The sequence below is a fragment of the Notamacropus eugenii genome, chromosome 6 (genome assembly GCF_028372415.1).
Source record: "Notamacropus eugenii isolate mMacEug1 chromosome 6, mMacEug1.pri_v2, whole genome shotgun sequence".
Classification (NCBI taxonomy): Eukaryota; Metazoa; Chordata; class Mammalia; order Diprotodontia; family Macropodidae; genus Notamacropus; species Notamacropus eugenii.
This window is the reverse complement of record NC_092877.1, coordinates 330,408,056-330,421,815: the sequence shown is the minus strand read 5'-3', so window position 1 is coordinate 330,421,815 and position 13,760 is coordinate 330,408,056. Positions and strand designations below refer to the sequence as shown.

The following is a 13,760-nucleotide window of genomic DNA, read 5'->3' as shown; positions in this document are numbered from 1 at the left end:
TCATGCTTATTTTTTTTCCTATTCAAGACTAGAAACAAGTCTTGTGTTCGTTCTTTTGGGTCTCGAAGTGACAGTGTGCTAGACAGGTGGTCAGATTTTGTTGAAATCAGAAAAGTGACCACATTTGTTCTTGCATCTTTCTCACAGGCCATCATCCCTTGGGATATTGTTAATAAGAAAGGTCCTAGCCATTCAAGGAAAACAGGCCTGCTTTTAACGTAAAGAAGATTCTGATCCATCAGCGATTGTCGTTACTTTCCTCTTGTGTAGAAAGGTCACAGTTTTGATGCAGATCTGGGAGATGCTTGGCAGTGTTAGGACAGAACCAAAATATATTTATCTGACTCATTGCTTTGCTAGGATTTGTACTTTTGAAATATCTCATGTACACTCATCTAAAGATTTAAAGATGCCTTCCTGTCTCTGGGCAAAGACCACTTTTAATAAATCCTCTCTATTTGTCCTCCATACAACCCCCTATATTGTAAGCTCCTTGAGGGCAGGGATTATGACCTTTTCCTCTGTATCACCCGCAGTGCCTTGCACATAGTAGGTGCTTAGCTAATGTTGGTTGAAGGAGTGAAATTTCATCTCTACTTTGGACTTCTAACATTTATGTTTCCCTTCTCTTTTTTGTACGTAAAACTGCTAGCAGATAGCAAGTGATGTTTGTTACAGTAAATACATCAGATTGAGAGAAACAGTTGTAAATAGTCTTAAGAGCGTAAGCATCTAGAATCCCCATTTTTTATTTTAAAACCCTATCTGGAAATTTCCTTTTTATGAGAGAAAGTGATTTATTCAAAATTTTATCTTTTTAAATTCATGTTAGTAAATATATGTATATATAAATGCAGGCATATATTTAGATAGTTTTGTGGGATATTTCTAAGGAAAAGCAACAGTTTTTCCGCAAGTTTTATATTTATTACAGATGAATACTAAATGAAGGAGTCCTCGGAATGTCAAACATACTTGTGCTTCAGGAATGAGCTCTTAAGAAAAGGTTCCCTACATGTCCCAATATCAGTCTTATTTAATTAAAAGTAGCAGTGGTAAGGTACCTCTCCATCCATATCCTAGCAAGAATTTCAGTATTCTTGGTATCATGAAGAGGAAAAAGGAGGTACCTTGAGGTATTTAGACCTTATATTGATTTCTAAATATAAATATAATATTTCTGAAACATCTCAGACTGTGTGGAGGAACTCTGGGTCTACTCTGGGTCCAAATTCCCCCACCAGTCAGGAACAACAGTGGATTCTGAATCTGTTTGGGAATTTTCATTGACATTCTCAAAAAGAATGAAAAGCCCCAGGATCCATTCCTGAACCTTCAGTACCAATTTGAGCCCAGAATGGACCGCAGGAATAGCTCAGGCACATAGCCATCCCAGCCATCTGCCCATAGGGTTGTAGAAGAGGTCTCCAGAATTGCCCTCATTTTGAGGGGTACAGGCAGCACATCAGCATAGCCCACTGTCATGAGCAAGTGTGGCAGAAGTGCCCTTGGAAGCAGGGAAAGAACCATAATTGCAAAGAACAGAAATTGGAAACTCAGTAAAAAACCTCAGGTTTCCCTATGCCATAATCTTTCCCTCCTTAATTATGTCTAGCAGCTCTGCTTACCCTGTGACTTTGGGGGAGAGAAATGACGTACTCAAGTACTCAGTCGTTTCTTGTAATTTTTACCTTTTCCATTTAGTGACTCTAAAGTAGTCATTCCATTAGGCGGTTGAAATAATGTAACTGATTAGGATATCAATAGGTAACTTCCAAGTGCATACTGACAGATATGAGGGAGAGGCGGAAAGGGGCCTCTAGACTGTTCTGTATTCACTAGTGTCCTATTGATCTGTGATTAGCCATATAGCAATATCATTGTTGAAAAATGTTTTAAGTACTGAATAGAGTTTTTTACACAGATGTCTTAATATTTCTAAAAACTTTTATTTTGGAATAATATGACTTGCTATGATTCAAAGTGATTTGGTAGAAAATTTATTTGAAAATTTCATATTTATGCAAGGTGGTATAATATAGATTTCAGTTGGGATATATGAGCCTGTTCTATATCATTCTATCATTCTTCTTTCAAAAGTTTAGCAGCCTCATTAATGCTAAATTGTCATTAAGATCTTCATACATAGCTGTACGTTAACATCTGTACATTAAATCTCTAGGAGGCCTAAGTGTCTTGCTGGAAATTTTTTCTTAGATTTCATATGGGTTCTCATTCACTTCCTATTTCCCTAAGGGCTAGCTTAGGGGTAAGAAAGTCAAGTAAGCATTTTATATTCCAGAAAAATCCTTTCCCTGTGGCTCATAGTACTTATTTTGTGATAAGTTGATTTTATAATTGTTAGAGTTAAGGCTAAAACTCTGGGGAACATGAGCTCAGGCAAAAAGATGCCTTGTCTAGGTCCTATCTTCCCACTCTCTAGGTTCATTCACTTTTTGAGATCCTTCCTAAACTGTGAAACTTCGGCCTCATCAAGCTACTCCCAGTTATCCATGATCTTAAAAGGAGAACTGTGAAAATGACTAAATGGACTGGGAGGTATGATGGAAAACTTAGCAAGAACTGTATTATTAACTGAGCCCAGAAAAGACTAACTCTGATAAGAGGCAGTCACAGGCTAATCACTAGATAACCGCTTTCAGACCTGTTCAGCCTTCATCTATATTCTACATCCTTGCATAAGGGAACTTCCTAGAGAAGAAGGTTCATTGTGAAAAAATATGAATATCATTTCTGGGAAAATGAATGTACTGTATTTTTAAATATTTAGAAAAACAAATAACTGGATGACATTTTACAAATAATAATGATGGTACCAGCTTAGTTCTTTTTAAATCATCATCTCCAAAGATTGTACTTAAGAAAAAAAATAAAAATTATTAAGAAGTTGCAGCGTGAAGAGTTGATCTGTTTGCTAATGTATGACATGAGCTGTATCTCCATGGTTTGTGGGGAGGAGTCTTTTTAGCATGGAAAGGAGGAGCCTGGGAATAGGATCTTGAACTCTAGTCTCACACTTTTTCCATCTGAGACATAAAGAATGAGATGCCTTATAAGACAAGACGGCTTGACTGTCAGGTCAATCTGCTGCTGTGTGAGGTCCTTTCTGGGCTTGGCTCCTGCTGTCACTGGCTCTAGGACTTTAGTTACTGGGACCTCGGGTGGCTTTGATGGATCTCCAGTTCTCATTCATCACTTGTATTTTCCATTGTTGGGATAAAAATAAGCACAAAAGAAACAAGACTGCGTGCATTCACAGATGCGTGGTGGTCAGGTGGGGGAGGAGTTTCCCCAGTGAGCAGTCCACACTGGTTCTTGTCTTGCTCCCTACTGCGGAAGAGGTCAAGAAACAACCTACACTTGGATTATTTTGTTTGCACATAGTGCCAGGTCAGTCTACTAAGTCACATTAGTCCTTGGAGCTCCTTAGCTAGCCATGAGTGTTTTCATCATGACACAATCCATCACGCATGGCCAGAAACTGGCTCCCCAAAGATCCACATCTTGAATTGCTGGCAGATAGACAAAATGTTCATGTTCTATTTGAGCCCCAGTACGTTCTTTCTCCCCCATCCCACCCCACCCCTATTAAAAATTTGATCTCCGCAGCTCTGCTGAGGTGTGTTTTGAATTCACTGTATAGGTCCCCATTCTATTGAAAGCTATTTTTTCAGCCCTAGGAAGACCTAAGTATTATCCGTCCTTTTACTTGCTTTCCTAGTGCCACATTCACTGTGGCATACATTTTGTTAAAACCTACACAAGTGGAGAGAAATTGCTCCCAAATATTTTCCCTTTTATGGTCTGGGGAAAATTTTCTCTGGGTTCCTATGCCAAAAGGCACACCAAATTTCCTCAATGGATCCCTTCCACTACAAAAACAATCCAAATTCCAAATTCACTTAATAATACTACAACTGGGCTCAGTTCAGAATGAAGGAAACAAGAGTCAGGTAATCCCTGAATATGTGGTAGACTCTCAAATGAGATTAAGCTTTGGGGGTTGATTACTTGGGATTTTAAGGCCAGGAAGCAAACTTTATCCTATGGACATGAAGATCTTATAGTAAGGCAAACAGTTTGGTTCTGTTTAAAAGAAAAAAAAATAAGCATTATAAACTAGGCACCGGTATTTAGGGATGCAAAATCCATACTTCTCAGCTGCAATTTTCTTTCTTCATAAGACAGATATTGGTACAGAAATATATAAACAAGCAAAAAATATACAAAGAAACCAACTTGATCTGATTGGAAGGAAACAAACCAGAAAATAGAATAACTGAAGTCTAAAAATGCTATCTTCTCTCCGGTAGATCCTAAAACCTGGGTCACCCAATGAGGCAAGTACCAAGTGGAATATCTTTTTGATGGGTCCTCGTAAGCGCAAAGGACCTAGGTGAAGGACAAGAGTTAGCTAAGCTGAAGCCACAGGGACTGGTAACCTTTGCCAGTCCTCAAGGTTTGAGGATATCGCTCTGAGGTGGTATGTCTCCTCAATAGGGGAAATGCCCCCCTAAGCCTCCAATTCCACCCTCACCTCAGTTTCCTGAGGAACAATTCTGTTTTAGGTTCTATGCTAAGAGGGTCCTCCCCAGCAAGGAAGAGAAAAGTAAAAAAGATACCCAAAGGACAAACATATATCAAAGATGGAGTGCATAATTTTATTCTCACAGATAAAAGAGAATGACGGGCAATAAAGAGTCATAGAATGATTATAACTGATCCAGTATTCCAGCCCCCTTGGAACATTTGCAAGTGCTTTCTTTGCAAGGGCTGCTGTTTGACTATTTTATGTGCTCCTCCACTTCCTACAGCCTAATCAATGCCAAGCAGGTTCTTTCTTTCCAGTCTTCCCTCTCTGTGAACAACTCTTTCCCTGTTGGCTGGTCTAATCAGTCAATGAGCCAATAAACATTTGTTAAGTGGCTGTTATGTGCCAGACACAGTGCTAAGTGCTAGGGATACCCATAAATCAATAAATAAAAATTAAAAAATGGTAAAAGTCTGTGCCTGCTCTTGAGTCCAAACTCTAACAGAAAAAAAACCAAGCAACTGAATACAAATAAGCTATATGTAGTATAGCAAAGGCTATCCCCTACAAACAACAAGGGGGTATCATAGTGTGGCTTTAAGGGAGGTAGAATGGAAATCTCTAGCCTGTTCTTCCACAATCCCTCTCCAAGGAAAAATTGATTTCCTACCAGAAGGAGAAGCAAGAGATTGAAGCCAGAAGCTTAACTGTTCTGCTCTCCTCAGAGAGCGGGGATTCAAAGCTAGAATTTTATATATACATATACATATACATATATATATATACATACACACATACATATGTGTGTATATATATATGTATACACACATATGTATTCCCTTTAACATTATTAATCTAGAGGATATGGTTTTCAAGTTCAAGCAAAATTTCTGAGCACTATTTCTTTAACAGGAAAAGGGGGACTCTAAGCTTTATATTCAAGGCTTGATTTCTTTCCCACCAAATGCTGATGCCACAATGAATACACATAGCAATTTAGCAATCATAGCAATGCGCCAACAACACCCCCAAAAAATTCTGACCTTAGAATGTTACTATGGTGACAAGGAAGATCAAAACATACACACACTCAAAAGATAACAAAGTCAAATCTCCAATATCTAAAGCTCCAAGAAAAATATAAATTGGTCTCAGGCCATGGAAAAACTCAAAAAGGATTTTGAAAATCAAGTAAGAGAGGTAGAAGAAAAATTGAGAAATGAGAGTGATGCAAGAAAATCATGAAGAAAAGAGCCAACAGCTTGGTAAAAAAAGACAAAAAATATTGCAGAAAATAATACCTTATAAAACAGAGTCGGTCAAAGGTTGGTAAAAGAGGCACAAAAGGCCAATGAGAAGAATGCCTTAAAAAGCAGAATTGACCAAATGGAAAAAGAGGCACAAAAATTCACTGACGAAAAAAAAACTCCTTAAAAAGTAGAATTGAGGTAACAGAAGCTAATTACTTTATGGGAAATGAGGAAGCAATAAAACAAAACCAAAAGAATGAAAAAATAGAAGACAATGTAAAATATCTCATTGGAAAAACAATTGACCTGGAAATAGATCCAGGAGACATAGTTTTAAAATTATTGGATTACCTAAAAGCCATGATCAAAAAAAGAGTCTAGACATCATTTTTCAAAAATTTATCAAGGAAAACTGCCCTGACATTCTAGAACCAGCAGGTAAAATAGAAATTGAAAGAATCCACCAATCACCTCCTGAAAGAGATCCCAAAATGAAAACTCCCAGGAATATTATAGTCAAATTCAGTCAGAAAAGAAACAGTTCAAATGTCGTGGAGCCACAGTCAAAATAACACAAGATTTACCAGCTTCTACATTAAAGCATTAGAGGGTTTGGAATATGATATTACAGAGGCAAAGGAGTTAGTATTACAACCAAGAATCAACCACCAGCAAAACTGAGTATGATCCTTCAGGGGAAAAAAATAGCTACTCACTGAAATAGAGGACTTTCAAGCCTTCTTGATAAAAAGACCAGAGCAACAGAGGAACTAGGATGGAGGGAAATACATTTAGCAATCATAACTGTGAAAAAATAACTGTGAAAAAATTTTGAAGTTTCTCTGATAAAGGCCTCATTTCTCAAATATATAAAGAACTGAATCTAATTTATAAAAATAGGAGCTATTCTCCAATCGATAAATGATCAAGAGATATGAACAATTTTCAGATGAAGTAATCAGAGCTATTATGAGAAGGTGCTCTAAATTTCTATTGATTGGAGGAATGCAAATTGAAACAATTCTGAAGTACTACCTCATACCTATTAGACTGGCTAATAGGAAAGTAAAGGAGAAGGACAAATTTTGGAGGGGATCTGGAGGAAAAAATGACACATTAATGCACCCTTGGTGGAGTTGTGAGTGGATTCAACCATTCTGGAGAGCAATTTGGAACTATGCCCAAAGGGCTATAAAACCATGCATACCTTTTGACTTAGCAGTGCCACAACTGGGTCTGTATCCAAAAAGAGTTAAAAAATAAAAGGGAAAAGGACCTACATGTAGGGCAATATATATTGTGCACCAGGCACTGTGCTAAGAGCTGGGAATAGAAAGGCACACTTGAACTTTTCCTACTCTGAAAGCACTTGAATTCTAATGAGAGAGATGACATGGCTGTTTCTAAATAAATACATAACATGGTGGTTTCTAAGCATATACATAACACACTGAATACTTGAAGTATAAGGTAGTTTTGTGAGGGAGTGCCTGAGCACCTGTGGGGATCAGGAAACATTTCATGTAGATAGTGCTGATTTAGTCATCCATCAATGATGGTGAGAGTTAGTGAACTGTGGAGGGGAATCCCAGCAGAATTCTGCTTGCAATATGTTAAGTTTGAGATGTCCATGGAATACACTGTTTGAAATGTCCAGTAATTAGTTGGTAATGTGGGTCTGGGACTTAGAAAACAAAAAGGAAGTGAAGAAACATTTTTGTTCTCATAAAAAAGCCCTGGGCCAGGACACATATGAGCTGACTAGTAGAATATATTAGTATACATGTATACTTTATTAAGCATATATTATTAAAGTATATTTTATACTTTATAGGTAGTACACTTTATGAAGTGTAGGCATTATTGATGTAGCTAGATGGTACCATGATTCATAGAGCATCAGGCCTGGAGTCAGGCTGATTCATCTTCCTGAGTTCAAATCTGGCCTCAGACATGTGGCTATGTGACCCTGGGCAAGTCACTTCACCCTATTTGTCTTAGTTTCTTCATTTGTGAAATGAGCTGGGGAAGGAAATGGCAAACCACTCCAGTATCTTTGCCAAGAAAAACTCCAAATGGGGTCACAGAGAGTTGGATACAACTGAAAATGACTGAATAACAACAATAACATTATTGATACCTATCTGATTAATTTTAAGTAGATTTGGTTAGGCATGGATAATATAAAATAAACACTGAAGTTCTCATCTCTAGAATCATGGTGGAATGGACAAAGTACGGATTTTGGTCTGAGAAAGCATAAATTTTTATTAGTGGCCATGTGAATTTGAGTAAATCATTTCCTCTCAGCCTCATTCCTCATCTGCAAATGAAAATATTTGTACCACTTGCCTCAACAGGTTGTGAAGAATGTAATAAGTAAGCCATATTGTACTGTGTAAATCTGAGTGATGATAATGACATAAAAAAATCTCTCTTTTCTTGTCCCATTATATAATTACTGATTAAAGCAATGAGGAGGAAAAGAGAGCAATGGCTATTAAGGCAAAAGGGAAAAAATCCTTTTTCATTAATTGTGAAGCTAATTTTACCATCACTGGACCAAAATTGGCACTAGGTACCTATTTAGGAATTTTTAAATGTTATATTAATTTTCCTTTCCCCTCCCCCCAGAAAAACTTCCACAAGTTACTTTTTCCTGAAAGGTTTTCAGGGTCTTTTTTTTAAAAACTACATTAGTAAGTTGTCCTTTATCCTGGAAGGAACTGACTTTCTGTGGAACTAGCAACTACAGGTTTTTATGGTTTACTCTGCTTAGGTCATGGAAATTCATAGGCAGATCACATCACTGATACACAGTAGATGGAAATTTTGTTACATTCCACTGTTCCTTTTATTTTACATTGTGTCTGAGTAAGTTATATGAAAGATATTTAAGTTAGTTTTTTTTACAAGTTATTTTGCTCAAAAGAATATTGGCTTTAGCAGATTTTGAATGAAATTGAGGCACAATCTTAAACAGTAATCATTATCTTCTCTAAGCCTGCCTTCTCTTCTCCCACACTCATTTCCCCTTTTCATTTGAAGACACCATTGGACTCCCAATTATCTGGGTTATAATCTCAGTTATCAGCCCTCATTTCTAAATCCTCATCAAATCCTGTGGATCTGACTTCCATATCTCTTCTATTCTTTTTTTCTCCAAAGTATCAATAGTCTTGTTCAAACTTTTGTCATACTTCACCTACACAATTGTTAAATTGTTAGCCTCCTAATTAGTTTCTGTACTTCCAGTCTCCCATCTTCAATCCACTCTCCACAAGGATTCCAAAATAATCTTCCAAAGGTACCAGTATGGCCATGTCATTCCTTTGCTCAAAACCTTTCAGTAGCTCCCTATGACCTTTGGTACAGAATGCAAACTCCTCTGCCTGGCATTTGAGGTTCTCAACAATTTGGTTCCAGTCCTACAGCCTCATTTCACATTATTCTCCTTCTTGTTTTATGTAATATAGGATCCAGCTGAACTAGCCTATTAGCTGCTCTTCAGATGCAACATTCTATCATCTGCCTTCATGTATCCACACAAGCCGCCACTCATATTTGCAGTTCACTCCTTATCCATACCCCTCAGAAGCCTTATTTTCTTGCCATCTTCTCTGTGAAGTGAGCCTATCCTCATCCAGTGATTAGGGGTCTCTTCCTCCTTGAATTACTTGTGTACATGTTGTATTCTCCCAGTAGAGGAAACAACAGTACTCTCTCAGTAGAGTGTGTGTCCTGGAGGTGGGGTGGAGGTCCAGGGGTATATATTCTGCATCTCCATCATTTTGCATAGTGTCTTTCACATAGGGACATTAAAAATACTTGTATTGAATTGGCTTATAAATGTTCTAGTTTTTGTTAATGAAGCAATGATTGCTTTAGGATTTGTGTATTTAAAAATTATTCAAGGTGACATTAATTTGCCATTATTTAGCTTTCAACTCCCTTGACTTTACCTGTTTATTTCTCTTCTGAAAGAATGCTTAGCTCTGAGACCTATGTTTTAAGAGACATATTGATAAACTAGAGTCGAGAGGGTAACCAGGATAGTGAGGCAAACTCAAAAAACTCAAAAGCAAATCTTACTAAAACAAAAACAAAGAACAGACTGAAGGTTTGTTTGAAGGTGGTGTTTAATCTGAAGAAAAGAAAATATGATAGATGTGATCAGTTTTCTAACATCTGAAAGGTTGAGAACCAGGAATTAACTTGCCCTGGAGGGTAGACCTAGGAATTTACAGAGAGGTTGATTTCAGCTCAACAGAAGGAACACGTTTGTTATGCTTAGAGCTGATGAAAATGGAATGGCCAGTCTCTTGCAGTGTCTGAGTTATCCATTCCTGGGGACTAAAGGACCTCCCATGGGGACTGTTATATAGAGGGAATTCATCGGTGGGAACTTGGTCTGCCTGGCTTCTGAGGTCTTAAAAATCTGATTCAGTTACTCCTGATGTTGTCCTCATGCCCTTTCTTGGTATGAGGAAAAATCCAAAGTCCATTCATCACTGCTTCACCCAGTCTGATTTACTTACTTCCTTTCAACAACAATTGAATCCTGTCTCTGGGGTTCCTTATTTGGATTGGTTTTATGTAGGTGCCTCATTCCAGGCTCCCAGGGGTGTGAATGGATTGGTATGATTTGAGAGAAGTTAAGAAAGGTGGAGGTCTCCTATTGTATGCTGGGCCATCTCTAGCCTATTCTGATCTATCTCTTAAATCCAATTCACTTACAAGTCATGGCAACATCTTCCTGATGTCATGGTCCTCTTTGGGAATGAAAGTTTTACCTGCTCAGATAGGGAAGTTTGGTGGGAAGGAAGAACTAGGTCTTGGATGTATAATTCCTTGCGGACTCACCCTGCCATCAGAAAGTGAGCTCACTGAGGGCAGGACCATGGTTTCCACCTTTCTGTGCATCCCCAGCACTTAGCACGTAAGCAGACTTTCAACACGTGCTTTCTGGCCGCTGGGGGTTTCAGCAGAGGATAGACCCCGGCCTCAGGATGTCCAAGCCTGCCTCAGTTTCTCCATCTGTCAATAGGAATAATAATTCATAATAAGAGCATCCTTCCCTGGATGGCTGCGAGGATCACAGGAGATGTTATTTGTAAGGCACTTTGCAAGCACTCAAGGGTTACATGTGCGGGATTTGAACTAGTCTTTCCGACTCCAGGCCCGGAGCCATCTGTTGCGCCTCCGGCCCTTTCCTTGGAAGGGGCTGGAATTTCCTGCAGAAAATCTGGAGGCCGGGCTAGCCACAGGCCACGCTCCTTTCGGCCACTCCCCATGGGCGGGGTTTGATGCAAGCCCCACCCCCAGAGCGCTTTTTCCCTCCTTCCCCACCCCTCCCCACCCCTGCCACGGGCTCCTCCCCCTCCCGCTGTCACCTCGTGGCTTGGGCTCGGGCGGGACGTTCGGCCCCGCCCCCCTGCCCACCCCACCTTTCCCCGCCCTCATTGGGAAGCCAGGGGGCGGGGTTTGTTTACACCCCGCACGCATCGCCAGCCAGACCAATCGGCGGGCAGCAGCGCCTGACGTCACGCGGCCCGGTGTCCAACCGGAGCGCGCAGTACCCAGCCCCCGCCAAAGCTCGCGCGGGGGAAGAGAGAGGAGAGTTGATCCGGGCCCCGGGGCCGACCGCCCGCGAGGTGAGAGGAGCAGGTGGGCCTGAGCCGGGCTTGGGGCGCGGCAGCTGTTCCCGACGCTCGGCGAAGGGGGGCGACGAGAGCCCGGGGTGGGAGGGGGAGCAGGGCCGCGCACGGGTGGCGGGGCGCACGCGCGCGCGGGCGGGCACGAGGCTGCTGGAGGCTGCGTGCGCACGGCCGGCCGGTCTCGCGGGCTCTCGAGCCCCGGCGCCTTCGCCCCCGGACCCCCGGGAATGAGTCCGCAGACCGCCGGCGGCCCCAGTCCAGCCGAGGAGCTGCTGCGGCAGCGGCTCGGGGTAGCTCCCTCGCCCCCTTCGCGTCGTGGGCCGGACGCGAGCCCCTCAGGCCGCCTTCTCCACGGCTACGCCGGCAGGTAACGTCCCCCTTCCCCCCAGCGCTCGGTCCTCGCGTGGTCGCGGCAGCGCTGTGGGGTTGCCGTGGGTGGGTGGGGCGGGGTCCGAGGAAGTGAGCCCCTGGCTCTCACCCCTCCCTCATGACTGGGGAACCCCCCACGTGCCCCTCTCGAGAGGCTTCCCCTCTTTTATTTCCACGCGCGCTGTCCCTTCCGTCCCCGGAGCGGGACGCAGGAACCTACGTGTTGGTGCTTACGCGGGGGCCGAGAGCTGGACCGGGACACCCTCCCATTTGTGGGGGGCACCCCCGGCAGGAGAGCGACTTTGCTGGCTTTTCGATGCCTTCTGGGGTGAAGGACCCCAGCTCAAGATCTTGTAGCTCCTCCAGAGGCACTTCCCCACCCGAGAATCGTGGAGCGTCCCATTTCTCGTGCTGACCACCAGTCGGAGGCATTTATCCAAACTGAAGCTTTCGCTTTGTTCCCCCCTATCCTTTCCTATGCTTTTAAATTTAATTCCTGCGTTCACCTTTTTCTCAACAACTGTAATTCCCCAGTGGTAACTGTTTTAGAGATCTATAGATTGGACCATCTTTTCCACGGAGCTTTATCAGAGAATTCAGAGCTGGGAGGGACCTCAAAGGTTATGTATCTTGTCTACCCCCTTTCCCATGGAAAATGAATCAGATGTTATCAATATGTAAACTTGAATTCCCTTTCCTTTTTTCAGGGTCTTTGAGGTCTCCCAAAATATCACTGAACCTTCCAAGTACTTCAATCCTGTGTTCTTCCTCTCCCTGAAAAAGTTAATAGCTTAGTTTCTGGGGTTTTTTCTCCTTCTATAAACTTTAGTCTTATAGTCATAATCTGATCTCTTTTCAAATCATTTCCTGTACCATTTATCATTTTTGCTGGTCTCTCAGTTAGAGTCTGATAGAGGTTTAGAGAAGAAGGATGATCTTCAGATCCATTCCCTTTTACAGATGAGGAAACTGTTGCCTTGAAAGATGAAACAACCTGCTTGCTCAAGGTCGCATGGCTTAAATTGCTGCTAGGATCTTCACTCTTCTGATTTCAAACCTTGTATTCTTTTCTTCTTACCAGGCTGCCTCTAATCTGGAAATAATAGATCATGTCATAATTTTAAAGGTGGAAAGAACCTTAGAGGTCATCCATTCCAGCTCCCTCGTTATACAGATAAGAAAACTTAGGACCAGTGAATTGCCCAAGGTCACATAGGGAGAAAATGACAAAGCTGGGATTTGAATCTAGAGTCTTTGATTCCAAATCCAGTGTACTTTCTACTGTTATGTGTTGTATCTAAATCCTGTGTCAGCTAAAGAAAATAGTAGAATTAATTGTAGAATTTATAACTTGAAGGGACCTTTGAGATCATCTAGTTTACCTTCCCACTCCCATGGAAAAGGAACTTAGTGTTATTTATCAGTGTTAAAATACTATAAGATCAGAATCAGTGATGTTCCCAAATAGCAAAGCAAAACCTTATGTTGGAAAGCAAAATGCAGATTGTTTCTGTTATTTGTCCTAGATTCTCTTCGAAGTTGGTGTGCTGTTTTTAAGACAACTGTTATCTTAAAAGAGACATGTATAGTACACATTTTTGTGGATGTGTATCTTGTATTTCATAATTATGAAATAGTGGACATTTCTAAAGTGTTTTGACATTTGCCTAAGAAACTTTAGGCTTTGTAGATTCTTTTGCAGCCAAAACAATTAAGTTTTTGCTATGTATTACATGATCTTATGCCTGGAACCAGATTTTGGTCTTAATGTCTTTACTTAGGTAGCAACCTTTTCTCTGATTTAGGACTACTGTTTCTATTTTAAAACAAATCCCGTAAGTCTCACAGACTCAGTAAATTCTTCTTCAATTTTCTCTATTGATGTTAGGAGCAAACAAATTTGTTAGAAGGAAATTATCTAGATCGAGCCCC

The 13,760-nt window shown here is 41.0% G+C and overlaps 1 protein-coding gene across 33 annotated transcripts in view; it reads left to right on the top strand.

Annotated features, from left to right (window-relative positions):
• Positions 1-11,294: 11,294 nt before the first annotated feature.
• Positions 11,295-13,760, top strand: part of TFDP2 (transcription factor Dp-2) — a 179,909-nt gene continuing 177,443 nt past the window's right edge. For 8 of the 33 annotated variants that reach the window (XM_072618161.1, XM_072618160.1, XM_072618159.1 and 5 more), the window contains exon 1: positions 11,295-11,456. The gene's annotated coding sequence lies outside the window, so the exon portion shown is untranslated. Of the gene's footprint in view, positions 11,470-11,575; positions 11,827-13,760 lie in introns of those variants that run through there. The other 25 variants (XM_072618175.1, XM_072618169.1, XM_072618173.1 and 22 more) reach the window with 14 other exon arrangements.